Genomic DNA, 12,371 nt, shown 5'->3' with positions numbered 1-12,371 from the left:
AGAGGAGCCTTTTTGCTGGCTTGTGCCCTTCAGGGCCAGCCAGGCTAGTATCACCCTATTTTTTGGAGCCTCATCAATTGCATTGTAGGTTAGCTTCCTGCATTGTAATCGCTCCAAAAAGTTTGTGATACTATAGCTTTCAAACTTTGGTCACATCCTTTCCTTTCCCCCCCCCCCAAAAAAAAAATAAATAAAGTTCACCAAACACTCCACTTTATAGTTGTCTAGGCCACATTAGATCATATTAAAGTGTAGTACACACACTCTTAGCCAAATTAGTGTTTCTTATACTGGTTAGCAGGTGTTCAGAAATAAGAACACTAAGCCACCCCTTTTTTACTTTTCTGCCTATCTATCAGTCTACCAAGATGAAGAAGGCAGGGAGTAAGGCACGTGGTCGTGGCCGTGGAGTTTCAGCAGTGAGAGGACGGGAGGATTCAGCAGGGAGAGGACGTGGGGATTCGGTGTCTGCTGCGGCCACCAGTGACCCGGCATCCCCCACTTTTACCAGGCAACAGTCCTTCATGCGCAGCTTTGTAGGACCTTGCCGTAGCCCACTGCTGCATGACGAACAAATTGAAGCCGTTGTCGGATGGATGGCAGCTAACACATCCACTTCAATGACTTCCGCATCCTCCCAAGGCCAGAGCACTGAAGAGCAACCATCTGTCTCTTCACCACCTGCCAAATTGCCCAGGCAGTCTGAGAGCCCTGGACAGGAGCAATCTCAATCTTTACTTCTGTTCTCAGAATCTGTTGGCTTGGAAAGAGGTGGCCAGCCAAGCAGCATTCTAGAGCGTGAAGAAGAGGGAGTATGCAGTGATGCGCAACTGCTTTGTCCCTCTGAATCTGAAGAGGCGGGTGGGCCAGTGCCTATTGTCAGCACACCTCAGTGCTCATCTGATGATGATGAGACTCAGTTGCCAATTTCTGGTGCGTACGGTGCTGGCGAGATAACCCAGGACCAGACGGTGCTTGAAGAGGGGAGTGGAGATGATGAGGTCCTTGACCCATCATGGCGTCAGCCACAGGAAGGTGGTGGGAGCAGCTCTGAGGAAGAGATTCCCCGAACGGCCAAAAGAGGAGGGAGACGGCGGGGGCAGACTTGGTTGCCTGTAGCCTCCACTTTGGCACCCGTGAGGAGCAATCCTCTTCCAAAACACAAAACGGGCGCTCCCAGGACTTGCAGTGCGTTGTCTTTTTTTGACACAGTTGCAGATGACATTTGCTTTGTGAAATGCAAGCTGTGTCATCAGAAAGTGAAACGAAGGAAAAATGTGACCAACCTCAATACCACAAATATGTGGAAACATGTGCGTACCAAGCACGAGGTGGAGTTAATCAGACACACTGAAGATGTAGGCCAACCTTCAGCAGCACCTACCACCTCTTCAGCTCGTGTTGGGGCCTCTTCCTCCAGCTCACACACAGCTGGTTCGGCTTCCTCACTGGAACACCATGGAAGAACCACTGCCACTGTTGTCCAGAAACCCAGTGAAATTCCACCCACTGAACCACGTTCGCAGTCATCAGCGCACTCCCAGGCCACTCACCAGCAATCGGTAGCACAGGCATGGGAGAAAAAGCGGCCATACTCGGCAAACCATCCCCGAGCACTGGCTCTGAATGCTGGCATTGCCAAACTACTGGCCCTTGAGATGCTTTCATTCAGGCTGGTGGAGACTGACACCTTCCGGAACTTTATGTCATTGGCAGTTCCACAATACAATGTGCCCAGCCGCTTTTATTTCAGCAGGCAAGCTGTCCCTGCTCTGCAAAAGCATGTGGAGGGAAAAATTAAAAATGCGCTACTAAATGCCGTCAGTAGCAAGGTCCACCTGACCACCGATGCGTGGACCAGTAGCCATGGACAGGGACGATACCTCTCCCTCACTGCCCATTGGGTCAATGTTGTGGAGCCGGGTACAGATCTGGAGAGTGGCTCTGTACGTATTCTGCCAACTCCAAGGATTGCAGGAATGCAGTCTGTACATATTGAGTCCTCCTCCTACTCTAGTTCCTCGGAATCAGCACTGCGTGAGCCTGTTGGGCCAGATATGAGCACAGGTGTGGCCAAACGTCAACAGGCCGTCCTTAAATTGATTTCTTTGGGGAATCGGAGCCACACAGCACAGGAGCTCTGCAATTCCATCAAGCAGGAGAGCGATGTGTGGTTTGTGCCAGCGAATCTCCAGCCAGGTTTGGTAGTGTGTGACAATGGCCGAAATCTAGTGGCATCTCTGGGCCTAGGCAACCTCACTCACATACCATGTCTGGCACACGTGCTCAATTTGGTCGTGCAGAGCTTTCTGAGGGACTATCCGGATCTTGATGCACTGCTGCACAAGGTTCGCCTAGAGTGTGCACACTTGCGGCGTTCCAGCATGGCAAGATCGCGCATTGCATCTCTGCAACGCCGATTCCGCCTGCCAGAACATCGCATCATATGTGACCTCCCCACCAGGTGGAATTCAACGTTACATATGTTGGAGCGGTTGTGTGAGCAGCAGGCAGCAGTAATGGAGTACCAGCTGCATCAGGCGCAAACAAGTCGCACTGTGCACCGGACACACTTCACCACCACTGAGTGGGCCACTATGAGGGACATCTGCCAAGTTTTGCATGCCTTCGATGACTCCACGCGGATGGCCAGTGCAGATGATGCACTAATCAGCATGACTGTCCCCCTCATCTGTCTGCTTCAAAAAACCTTACAAGCACTAAGTGAGGAGGTTTTTGAAGAGGTCGAGGATGAGCAGTCAGAAATGCCATCTGCTTCTGGCAAGTCTGCGCAACGTGCTTCCACATAAAGGCCCAGGCAGGGGACACTTAGTGAGGAGGATGACGAGGAGTCAATGGAAGAGGAGGAACACATCTCTCCAGAGGAGGGAGGTACACAAGGCTCTAGTAGTCAGTGTGTACAGCGAGGGTGGGGTGATGCTGAGCAGGCAGAGATGCTGCCTCAAGCTGGGGACAGCGTTTCCGGTCCAGTTGGCAGTCTGCAGCACATGGTTGATTTCATGCTGCAGTGCTTGTTAAATGACCGCCTCATTGCCAACATTCTCCACACGGCTGATTATTGGGTGTACACCCTCCTAGATCCTCGCTACCGGGACAACTTACAAAGCCTCATACCACAGTTGAACCGGGAGCGAAAAATGCGGGAGTACCAAGAAACACTTGTGCAGGCCATCATGTTCTCCATTCCCCCCACAAGTGTTGCTGGTAGTGCTTTTCAAAGCAGCCATGTGGGTAGAGGCAGTGGAGGAAGCTCTGCACAAAGAGGTAGCAGAGGCAGTGCCGCAGGACAAGGCAAGGCCAGTATGGCCCAAATGTGGAAAAGTTTTGTGGGACCGCCACAAACGGCTACACCATCACAGACGGCTCCAGTCAGCAGGAGGCAACGTTTCCGTCAGATGGTGACAGACTACTTGTCGTGCCCTGTTAGTGTTCTCCCAGACGGCTCTTCCCCGTTCAAGTATTGGGTCTCTAAGCTGGATACATGGCCAGAGCTTAGCCAGTATGCATTGGAGGTGCTGGCTTGCCCTGCTGCCAGTGTATTATCGGAACGTGTCTTTAGTGCTGCAGGTGGTGTGGTAACAGACCGTCGCACGCGACTATCCACCGATAATGTTGACCGGCTTACTTTTGTGAAAATGAACAAGGCCTGGATCTCACCTGAATTTGCCAGTCCTCTTCCAGAATAAATAATTGGCTGGCAACAGGATCCAGGTCTCCTGTTGTGTTCATGTTTCTATGACCTGAACTTTATTTCCTGGGCTACAGCAACGCCCGTTGTTGCTCAGGAGTGCTGTCCGCACAGACAAAACACTCGCTCATGTGTAAGTGGGGTTCGGTAACGTCAGCTGATCCCCTGCTGTGTGTACGGCAAACTCTCCTGCTGCCTACAACTTCTGACTACCTCTGATTTAATATGTTCTCTGATTTGCCCTCTGTCTCCTCTCTGTTTTGAGTATTTCCTCCGGCCTACAACACCGCCTGCTTCTGCTCTCAAGTGCCGTCTGCACAATCCACACTTGTTCCTGTGGTACCTGGGTCCTGTAACATCTGCTCATCTCCAGAGTTGAGCACGGCAATGTCTCCTGCTTTGTCTACATTCCCACTACTTGTAGTGGAAATGTGGACAGAGCAGGAGACATTGCCTGACTCACCTCTAGGGAGAAGCTGCTGTTACAGAACCCCAGTAACACAGGAACAAGTGTGGGTTGTGCAGACGGCATTTCAGAGCAGCAACTGGCGTGGTTGGAAGCCAGAGGAAATACTCGAAACAGAGTGAAGACAGAGGCCTAATTGGAGTACGTTGACAGTTAGTAGTAGTCTAGAAACAATCGCAAACTGCCACCAAGTAGGCCTCGGCCTACTACCTGATTTTCCCTGGGCTCCGACACCGCCAGTTGGTGCTCAGAAGTGCTGTCCGCACAGACAAAACACTCGCTCATGTGTAAGTGGAGTTCGGTAAAGTCAGCTGATCCCCTGCTGTGTGTATGGCAAAGTGTCCTGCTCCCTCCACAGTCAAACAACCTCAGATTTACACCTGGCTCCTAGTAGGCCTCGGCCTGCACCCTGATTGTCCCTGGGCTCCAACAACGCCAGTTGGTGCTCGGAAGTGCTGTCCACACAGAAAAACACACTCATTCATGTGAAAGTGGGGTTCGGTAACATCAGCTGATCCCCTGCTGTGTGGAGGGCAAACTGCTGCTGCCTCCAAATTGTAACTACTTCAGATTTAAACATTCTCTGATTTGGCCTCTGTCTCCACTCTGTCTCTAGTATTTCCCCTGACCTCCAACACCGCCAGTTCCTGCTCACAGTTGCCGTCCACGCATTCCACACGTGTTCCTGTGTTACTGGGGTTCTGTAACGTCAGCAGATCCCCCAATATGTGTCCGCCACTGTCTCCTGCGCTGTCCACCTTCCCACTGCAAGTGGTGGGAATGTGGACAGAGCAGGAGACAGTGGCAGACACACATCAGGGGATCTGCTGACATTACAGAACCCCAGTAACCCAGGAACACGTGTGGATTGGGCAGACGGCTGCTGTACGCATAAACTGGCGGTGTTGGTGGTCACGTGAAATCCTGGAAACAGAGTGGAGACAGATGCCTAATTGGAGCACGCTGACAGTCTGTTGTAGCCTACAAACAATCAAAAACTGCCACCAAGTAGGCCTCGGCCTGCACCCTGGTTCTCCCTGGGCTCCAACAACGCTAGTTGGTGCTCGGAAGTGCTGTCCACACAGAAAAAACACTTGTTCATGTGAAAGTGGGGGTCAGTAACGTCAGCTGATCCCCTGCTGTGTGGAGGGCAAACTGCTGCTGCCTCCAAATTCAAAATACCACAGCTTTACACCTGGCTCCTAGTAGGCCTCGGCCTGCACCCTGATTGTCCCTGGGCTCCAACAACGCTAGTTGGTGCTCGGAAATGCTGTCCACACAGAAAAACACACTCGTTCATGTGAAAGTGGGGTTTGGTAACTTCAGCTGATCCCCTGCTGTGTGTATGGCAAAGTGTCCTGCTCCCTCCAAAGTCAAAATACCTCAGCTTTACAACTGCCTCCAAGTAGGCCTCAGCCTACAAAATGACTATCCCTGGGCTCCGACATCGTCAGTTGTTGCTCGGAAGTGCTGTCCACACAGAAAAAAAGACTTGTTCATGTGAAAGTGGGGGTCGGTAACGTCGGCTGATCCCCTGCTGTGTGTATGGCAAAGTGTCCTGCTCCCTCCAAAGTCAAAATACCTCAGCTTTACACCTGGCTCCTAGTAGGCCTCGGCCTGCACCATGATTGTCCCTGGGCTCCAACAATGCTAGTTGGTGCTCGGAAGTGCTGTCCACACAGAAAAACACACTCGTTCATGTGAAAGTGGGGTTCGGTAACGTCAGCTGATCCCCAGCTGTGTGGAGGGCAAACTGCTGCTGCCTCCAAATTCAAAATACCACAGCTTTACACCTGGCTCCTAGTAGGCCTCGGCCTGCACCCTGATTGTCCCTGGGCTCCAACAACGCTAGTTGGTGCTCGGAAGTGCTGTCCACACAGAAAAACACACTCGTCTATGTGAACGTGGGGTTCGGTAACGTCGGCTGATCCCCTGCTGTGTGGAGGGCAAAGTGTCCTGCTCCCTCCAAAGTCAAAATACCACAGCTTTACACCTGGCTCCTAGTAGGCCTCGGCCTGCACCCTGATTGTCCCTGGGCTCCAACAACGCTAGTTGGTGCTCGGAAGTGCTGTCCACACAGAAAAACACACTCGTTCATGTGAAAGTGGGGTTCGGTAACGTCGGCTGATCCCCTGCTGTGTGGAGGGCAAATGTCCTGCTCCCTCCAAAGTCAAAATACCACAGCTTTACACCTGGCTCCTAGTAGGCCTCGGCCTGCACCCTGATTGTCCCTGGGTTCCAACAACGCTAGTTGGTGCTCGGAAGTGCTGTCCACACAGAAAAACACACTCGTTCATGTGAAAGTGGGGTTCGGTAACGTCAGCTGATCCCCTGCTGTGTGGAGGGCAAACTGCTGCTGCCTGCAAATTGTAACTACTTCAGATTTAAACATTCTCTGATTTGGCCTCTGTCTCCACTCTGTCTCTAGTATTTCCCCTGACCTCCAACACCGCCAGTTCCTGCTCACAGTTGCCGTCCACGCATTCCACACTTGTTCCTGTGTTCCTGGTGTTCTGTAACGTGAGCTGATCCCCCAACGTGTGTCCGGCACTGTCTCCTGCGCTGTCCACCTTCCCACTGTAAGTGGTGGGAATGTGGACAGAGCAGGAGACATTGGCAGACAAACATCAGGGGATCTGTTGACATTACAGAACACCAGTAACACTGGAACACGTGTGGATTGGGCAGACGGCTACTGTACGCATAAACTGGCGGTGTTGGTGGTCACGTGAAATCCTGGAAACAGAGTGGAGACAGATGCCTAATTGGAGCACGTTGACAGTCTGTTGTAGCCTACAAACAATCTAAAACTACCACCAAGTAGGCCTCGGCCTACACCATGATTGTCCCTGGGCTCCAACAACGCCAGTTGGTGCTCAGCAGTGTCTTTGGCACGGGTACTCCCTTTTGCTCAGCCTGTTTTCAGCACGCCTGCTGTTTTTGGGTAGTGTCAAGGTCACTATGCCACCCATCCGTTGTCCTGTCGTCTTGCGGCCGGGTTAGCCGACTCTACGGTGCCTGCAGTTTAGGTGACTCCTATGTGGGCTGCGGGAACTGGCACTGAAGGCTGGATCCATAGTGCCAATGGGACATGGACCCCCTGTAGGACTGTGGGTTTCGGTAACTGTGGCTGGCTTGCGGCCTGGCTACTTTGCTTTGAATGGGTACCTTCTGCTACCCACCCGGGTTCCAGCACTGTCTGCTGGTTCTCGCCAGAGCCTTTGGCCTAGGTGCCTCCATCTCGGTATCCGAAGTCCAGCACCGTCAGCTGGTCCTTGGTAGTGCATTTTAGCACAGGTACCTTCTGCCTAGTAACCGTGGTCCTGCACCGTCAGCTGTTCCTCGGTAGTGCCATTGGCTCCTGTAGCTTTTGCTACCCATCTGGGTTCCAGCACCGTCAGCTGGTTCTCGGCAGTGTCTTTGGCATGGGTACTCCCTGTTACCCAGCCTGTTTTCAGCACGCCTGCTGTTTCCGGGTAGTGTCAAGGTCACTATGCCACCCATCCGTTGTCCTGTCATCTTGCGGCCGGGTTAGCCGACTCTACGGTGCCTGTAGTTTAGGTGACTCCTATGTGGGCTGCAGGAACTGGCACTGAAGGCTGGATCCGTAGTGCCAATGGGACATGGACCCCCTGTAGGACTGTGGGTTTCGGTAACTGCGGCCGGCTTGCGGCCTGGCTACTTTGCTTTGAATGGGTACCTTCTGCTACCCACCCGGGTTCCAGCACTGTCTGCTGGTTCTCGCCAGAGCCTTTGGCCTAGGTGCCTCCATCTCGGTATCCGAAGTCCAGCACCGTCAGCTGGTCCTTGGTAGTGCTTTTTAGCACAGGTACCTTCTGCCTAGTAACCGTGGTCCAGCACCGTCAGCTGTTCCTCGGTAGTGCCATTGGCTCTTGAAGCTTTTGCTACCCATCTGGGTTCCAGCACCGTCAGCTGGTTCTCGGCAGTGTCTTTGGCACGGGTACTCCCTGTTGCCCAGCCTGTTTTCAGCATGCCTGCTGTTTCCGGGTAGTGTCAAGGTCACTATGCCACCCATCCATTGTCCTGTCGTCTTGCGGCCGGGTTAGCCGACACTACGGTGCCTGCAGTTTAGGTGACGCCTATGTGGGCTGCGGGAACTGGCACTGAAGGCTGGATCCGTAGTGCCAATGGGACATGGACCCCCTGTAGGACTGTGGGTTTCGGTAACTATGGCCGGCTTGCGGCCTGGCTACTTTGCTTTGAATGGGTACCTTCTGCTACCCACCCGGGTTCCAGCACTGTCTGCTGGTTCTCGCCAGAGCCTGTGGCCTAGGTGCCTCCATCTCGGTATCCGAAGTCCAGCACCGTCAGCTGGTCCTTGGTAGTGCTTTTTAGCACAGGTACCTTCTGCCTAGTAACCGTGGTCCAGCACCGTCAGTTGGTCCTCGGTAGTGCCATTGGCTCTTGTTCCTTCTGCTACCCATCCGGGTGCCAGCACTGTCCGCTGGTTCTCGCCACAGCCTTTGGCCTAGGTGCCTCCATCTCGGTATCCGAGGTCCAGCACCGTCAGATGGTCCTTGGTAGTGCTTTTTAGCACAGGTACCTTCTGCTTAGTAACCGTGGTCCAGCACCGTCAGTTGGTCCTCGGTAGTGCCATTGGCTCTTGTTCCTTCTGCTACCCATCCGGGTGCCAGCACTGTCTGCTGGTTCTCGCCACAGCCTTTGGCCTAGGTGCCTCCATCTCGGTATCCGAGGTCCAGCACCGTCAGCTGGTCCTTGGTAGTGCTTTTTAGCACAGGTACATTCTGCTTAGTAACCGTGGTCCAGCACCGTCAGTTGGTCCTCGGTAGTGCCATTGGCTCTTGTTCCTTCTGCTACCCATCCGGGTGCCAGCACTGTCTGCTGGTTCTTGCCACAGCCTTTGGCCTAGGTGCCTCCATCTCGGTATCCGAGGTCCAGCACCGTCAGCTGGTCCTTGGTAGTGCTTTTTAGCACAGGTACCTTCTGCTTAGTAACCGTGGTCCAGCACCGTCAGTTGGTCCTCGGTAGTGCCATTGGCTCTTGTTCCTTCTGCTACCCATCCGGGTGCCAGCACTGCCTGCTGGTTCTCGCCACAGCCTTTGGCCTAGGTGCCTCCATCTCGGTATCCGAGGTCCAGCACCGTTAGCTGGTCCTTGGTAGTGCTTTTTAGCACAGGTACCTTCTGCTTAGTAACCTTGGTTCAGCACCGTCAATTGGTCCTCGGTAGTGCCATTGGCTCTTGTTCCTTCTGCTACCCATCCGGGTGCCAGCACTGTCTGCTGGTTCTCGCCAGTTTCTCAGCCTTCTTGTACCTTCTGCTACATTTCCAAGATCAAGCTTTTTGAAATTGTCTTTGGTAATCCTTATTGATCTCCATGACGACGACCCTGATGACGACGACCCTGAAGACCACACCAAAGAAGACCAGAAATATGACCCTAAATAATAAGACCAAGAGGACAAAGAACATGAAGACAACCACCAAGATACAGAACAAAAGACAGAAGAACAAGAAGCAGAAGAAGCAAAAGCAGAAGAACATTAAGCATAAGACTAAAAATCAGCATAGAAGAAATCAAAATTATATGCAGAAGAAGACTAAGCAGTAAATGGGGGTGAGTCCATTCCTCCTCGTGGTGCCCCTGGAAAATGCCTGCTGCTGCAGGCCAAACTGAACGCGGTCAAATCCTGTTGTAAATCTTTAGTGACAGGCAGAACGTAAGGTGTAATCTTATAACTTTTATAGATAAGTACTACAGGAATGCCTGTCACCATAAGAAAATGAAGACAAAGAAGAATAGGAAGAAGATGAAGAAATAGCATATTAAAATTGATAATAGCTGAATAAGAAGAATATGAAGAATGGAAAAAAAAATTAATGGGAAGAAGATGAAGAAGAAGATGAATAAGGTGAAGAAAAAGTTGATGAAAAAAATTCTACTGCTGCGGATCATGAAGGAGAAAGTGTGGGAGAAGTACAAAAGAACGTGAAGAGCATGGAAGTTGTGAAACATACATATCTGACAAAATATAAAAAAGGTTAACATAGTCAATATCTTTTTAACTCCGAACGTACTGAAAAAAAATTGGAATTAATGCTATGCCATGTGATTTGAATAAACCACTATGCTTTTAATGTCTCCTCCACCTCCCACAATACATTCTACATGATTCTTATTTGTTTTCAATTATGTAGAATTAGCCAACAAGGAAATAAAGGGCTTTTTTTAATTCCGATACCGGAAGTCCCATTGATTTGAATGGGACTTCCGGCATCGGAATCGGCGATACCCGATATTTTTTTCGTATCGGACGATACCATCCGATACGATATTTTTGGGTATCGAACGGTATCGCTCAACACTAATTACAACATGATTACATATATTCAATCTAATCCACCAAGAAATGGTTAAAAAAGGAGGGTTTCTGAATCACTCATTGAAGTCAAAAGGACAGAATCAAAAATCCAATTATGTTATTATTGGAATAAGAAAACGTTAGTATGAAGAAAAAAAACACTAAAAAAAAAACAACAGCATGACGCACTTTAAAATAATCTTCATGGGGGAGAGGGAAAAATTCTCCCTGGCAATGTAATAGACAGAGAAACATTTAACAAGCTTTCTGTTGAAGGTTGAAGAGCTATGGTTCACTCACACTAGAGTACAAATAGGAGGCGTGTAATGCAAGAAAATAAGGTACTGTATTTTTTCAGAGTATAAGATGCATGGGACCATAAAACGCACCCCAAATTTTTGGAGGAAAATAGAAAAAAAAATTTAATAGTAAAATGGTGCAGGCTCTTGGCTTCAAGAAAATGTCGGCCATGAGACAGGAGTCCCCGCTCTGTACATTGATTTTGTAGTGGCCTAGGACCCGCAGTCTGCCTTCTGTGACCACGCCTTCCTCTCAAATTTGGGGGTAAATCTATGTCTTATCTTCTGAAAAATATGGTATTTTTACTCAGCTGCATTAAGCATGAGAAAAAAATTGCAACATGCTATGATTTCACACCAAAATCTGATAGGTATGAAAAACAAATTGGATGTCATGCAGACCATGAGTAAGGCAATTAATGATACAATGCAATTCTGTATGATAGGATACTGTAAGTGGTCCTGTAAAAGATTCATAGCTGCTGAGTAAAATAAACAGATTGTATTCTGACACCACACAGATGACAAGTGAGAAAAAAATAGTCCCTCTTTTATTGATAAGAATGGCACTAATTTCTTATTCCCAGTGTGTTAAGCATCGGGTTCCTACCTCTGCACAGGAGGTAACTCTAGCCTTGCCTTCTGCGGTCTCCCATTCCTCTCCAGTCAGAGAGGAGATTGCTCAGCAGAGACATCGGTTCCAGTGCCTTGCCCAGGATAATACTAGGTGTCTGTTTTCTCCTGCTGGCTCTGCTATTGTATCATGTGTGAGTCAGCAGCAAGCAGACGCTCCTGGGACTAAGTCCTGCTTTTCCCCTACTGAGCATGCCCTTAAATGTAAGGTCATGCGCTTGGGTAGAACGAACAAGATGTATAATTATGTGCTTAATTGTAAAACACTGGGCAAAACTGTCACTGAAAAAGACCTGGGTGTATGGGTGGACGACAAACTCACATTTAGTGGCCAGTGTCAGGCAGCTGCTGCAAAGGCAAATAAAATAATGGGATGCATTAAAAGAGACATAGATGCTCATGAGGAGAACATAATTTTACCGCTATATAAGTCACTAGTGCGACCACACTTAGAATACTGTGTACAGTTCTGGTCTCCGGTGTATAAGAAAGACATAGCTGAACTGGAGCGGGTGCAGAGAAGAGCGACTAAGGTTATGAGGGAACTAGGGCGTCTGTAATACCAAGACAGGTTATTACACTTGGGGTTATTTAGTTTGGAAAATCGAAGGCTTAGGGGTGATCATATTACTATGTATAAATATATGCGGGGACAATACATAGACCTTTCTAATGATCTTTTTACTCTTAGACCGGTGATGGGGACAAGGGGCATCGTCTACGTCTGGAGGAAAAAAGGTTTAAGCATACTCACAGACGCGGATTCTTTATTGCAAGAGCAGTGAGACTATGGAACTCTCTGCCATATGATGTTGTAATGAGTAATTCCCTAATAAAATTTAAAAAAGGACTGGATGCCTTTCTTGAAAAGTATAATATTACAGGGTATATACACTAGTTTCCTTAATATTGTGTTGATCCA

The sequence above is a fragment of the Dendrobates tinctorius genome, unplaced genomic scaffold (assembly GCF_039654945.1).
Source record: "Dendrobates tinctorius isolate UK_male_01 unplaced genomic scaffold, ASM3965494v1 ptg000030l, whole genome shotgun sequence".
NCBI lineage: Eukaryota > Metazoa > Chordata > Amphibia > Anura > Dendrobatidae > Dendrobates > Dendrobates tinctorius.
This window is presented reverse-complemented; position numbering follows the sequence as displayed.